At 40.7% G+C, this 3,703-nt stretch overlaps 1 pseudogene; it reads left to right on the top strand.

Annotated features, from left to right (window-relative positions):
* The first annotated feature begins 1,286 nt into the window (after window positions 1-1,286).
* On the top strand, window positions 1,287-1,816 carry LOC105302681 (annotated as a pseudogene).
* The last annotated feature ends 1,887 nt before the right edge of the window (window positions 1,817-3,703 follow it).

Raw genomic sequence — 3,703 nt, 5'->3', positions numbered from 1 at the left:
TTCTGCAAAGAATCTGGACTCCTGAGTGGCTCTGTTGTTGTCCAAGTCCTTGCCTCAGACAAGCGGATTAATAAGAAAAACGAATTGACCACCCAAAGAGAAAATGGACTAAACAAATGAAGAGACAATTCACAGAAAAAGAAAATTTAATAGCAAATCAACATACTTATAATGCTCAATCACATTATAATGTAGGGAGGAGGCAAGAGAATCAAAATGTTAATAAAGCCACAGTCAGAGACTGCAATATGCTGATCAGCCCTGCAGCCAGGCCAGGAGGACACCTTCAGAACAAAGGAAGATTTCTGCTGAGATTGCTAACAACCCATTTCCCCACACCTGTGAAGGGGAAACAGGAACCAAGAGTCATTCCCTATGGCTAAAACCATGAGGAACCTGTGGATTAAAGGCTGGGAAATGCCAGCAGGCCTTTCACTCTACATATTCTTAACTTTTCACTGCTACATACTCTTCCCCTTCCTCCCTGTATGTCCATATCAAAGGAAATGGGTTAACAAAGTCTCTTAAACAATAACTCACAGGAACTAAAGAATGATATATAAACTGAATTCCCTGGACACTCAGGGTCCTCTCAGTGCCTTTTCTCTGTCACTTGCACTGTCTCTCTCACTCTCTGCCTCTGAGAGGAGACCACACTCTATCTGTGGAGTGTTGTCCCTTTTCTAATAAACTTTCCTGTTGATTCTAACTCGGGGGTATGTGTTGAATTCTTTCTACACTCTCCGCCAGAGGACCCTCTTCTTCTCTCGGTGCAGGGCTTAGCCTCCCTCCACTCAGGGAAATTTGCCCTGTCCTGCTTCAATTATTAATCAAATAAATTAAAATCAAACCTAGAAAATTATCAAAAATTAAAAAGAACACCACGGTGTTCGTAAGACTGGAGAAACAGGAAGTCTTATACATTACTCATAAAGGTTATCAATTGGTACAATGTTTCCAGACAGCAGTCTGACAATATAAATCAAAATTTTAAAAGTGGCCTAGAAATGCCACATTTAGGAAGTTATCTTAAAAAAAAAAAATGAATAGGGCAAGTGTTCAGAGACATGTGGGTTCACTGCAGCAATGTTTACTATTGTAGAAAAGAAGAAATACCATATGCTTCAAAATGTGCTACATCCATACAATGGAATATTGTACAGTCACTAAAAATGATGAGCTCTGCCACGGTGACAGGAGGCAGGGTGTGGCTCCTGGAGGTCAGTAATGGGGACCAGGTGGGAGGCCCGGCAGCTGGCTCTGGCCAGATGGATACAGCAGAAATGATGGAAGCTTTGGAGGAAGAGAGCTACGCGCTAGCTGTCTCTTCTGCCTCTGAAGCCGATTTTGACTCTGTGGTTGCATCTATTAAGGATATTATCAATGAGGATGCCGAGTTCCAGGTCCTGCAGAGAAATTTCATGGACAAGTACTACCAGGAGTTTGAAGATACAGAAGAGAATAAACTCACTTACATGCCAATTTTTAACAAATACCTTTCTTTGGTAGAAAAGTATATTAAAGAACAGCTGCTGTAGCAGATGCCAGGATTCAACATGGCAATTTTCACAACAACGTTAAAGCACCATAAAGATGAAGAGGCTGACGACATATTTGACATGCTGCTCGCATTTAGAGACTTTCTGGCGTTTAAAGAATAAAGAAGCTGTCACCACTGGCAGAAAACCACTAGATGTTTCTAGACTACAGAGCAGAAAAAGAAGGCCGAGGACTGGACGTAAGCAATGATTTAGTGGCGACTTCGTTGTCCAAGTCATCTTCTGTGCCCGCTTCCCAGAACGGTTTACGACACTAACCTCCAGGCTATGGAAGCCTCTGGGCATAATGAACTAATTAGGCTGGGAGAGGTGCCCGCTTGTGATGACAGGATAATACCTCTTGGAAAGAATGCAACTTTTTATTAATGTTAGGTATTGATGAGTTGAAAAGATAATTCCCTGACTCTCCCGGGACTTTTGCTTTTCCTGAATCACCTTCTTGTATTCACTAACCCCTTTTACTCCTGCCAAAGGAGACACCTCTCTCGGGTGCTTCTGAGGATAAGACTGCCCTGGGGCAAGACTGTGTCTAGCATCCCACCCGGAAGGCCCTTCCCCTCGCATACAGGCTTACTGCGTCAACAAAGTGGAATAACTGCCATCACAAACCCTCCTTGTCTCAAATACCACAAACAGGCCCTGTCTGGATCTCCCCTTTGCTCACAGCTCTTTCCCTTGGGTAAGAGTTTCAGTGCTTCAAAACAAGTGGCCCACCTGTGTGGAGTTTTAGACTATTTGGGGAGTGCTTGTCTAGGGTGCTAAAACAGCTGCCCTTGTCCTCAGATTTCTGAAACTCCTATTTTCTGTCCGCCATTATGGGAAAATTTGAACTAGTCTTGGCTGTGGGAACGAACTAAAAACGATGTCCTCTCCTTGAAAACTGCACGTGAAAATCGACTCTAGTCTTGAGTGTGCCGTTCCTTTACCTTTGTCTCCTAGCCCTAATGTGGTCCCACTGTTTCAAGCTTCTTTTTTCTTTAGAACCATTTTGGGGGGGAAAAAAAAAATGTGTATCGACGACTACTCAGGCTCATCTAGTAGATTTAATTATGGGATTTCTATGATCGCCCACTTAAAGATCTAAGTATTAAATGCTTGTACTTTTTAATTGTGAGTGCTATGAAAGCAAAAATACTTTCTCCATTGAAGTTACTACATTGATCGATGCCAATGAATATATGCTATATGCTGGAAATAGACTAAAAGGTATCCTTTTCTTATAGCATATTAAGGTGTTTATGTGGGTTTAAAATCCTTTTTTTTTTTTTATAAATCAGATAGGTTTTGGTTGGAGCATGGGTGTATTTGGTAAAAATGTAATTCTACAAGCTCTGCACTTCCAACTCTCTCTTCTTCTTGTCCAAATGGCGTTCTGCCAGTCTAAGTCTGCCTCAGTAAGGCAGGGTGGTAAGGTCTCTAATGGTTCTCTGGCTTTGGTTGAGTACAGTGTTTCATAGAGCATTACTGACTAGAAAACATGTATGTCACACCACTAGAAAAAAGGGAGGAAAAGAGTAGTTTCATTCCCAATGTGTACCTTTGATTTTTTTTAAGTAAAAATAGGAATCTGCACTGATAAAGAAAATGATAGTTTCCATCTATATTTGTGGTTACAGAAAGATGTTATTTGGTAAATTTCTTCCCAGCTAGACCGTAAATTCTATGAGAGCAGAGACTGTATGTCTTCTTCACTCTACTCTTGAGCTGGGCAGTGGCCTTGAATGTGGTAAGCACCGGATCTAGTTGTTGAATGAATAAATGGATAAACCCCACAGTAGATTTAGTAAAAAATCAGGTTATAAACCAGTATGTATTGTAAGACCCTACTCTATAAAATATATTTACATTTACCTATCTATATATATGTACGTATGTGTGCGCAAACGCATACACATCAGAAAATGTCACGGGGTGGTGAAGTTCTAAATGATCTTTTTTTTAACTTTGCTAAATTGTATGCTATAAGTATATATTGCTTTTATAACATAGGGGAAGATCTTTAAAAGGAGAAGGAAGAGAGTGAAGGATAAAGAATAAAAGATAAAGGATGGAGAATAAAGAAGCTGTCACCACTGGCAGATGAACTGTTTAATCCTAAAGACATAGCTGATAGGATTTCAAGTGTCAATTGGGAAGGCTCCTGT

The sequence above is a fragment of the Pteropus vampyrus genome, unplaced genomic scaffold, assembly GCF_000151845.1.
Source record: "Pteropus vampyrus isolate Shadow unplaced genomic scaffold, Pvam_2.0 Scaffold276, whole genome shotgun sequence".
Classification (NCBI taxonomy): Eukaryota; Metazoa; Chordata; class Mammalia; order Chiroptera; family Pteropodidae; genus Pteropus; species Pteropus vampyrus.
The sequence above is the reverse complement of the archived record's forward strand: the minus strand, read 5'-3'. Positions and strand labels throughout refer to the sequence as shown.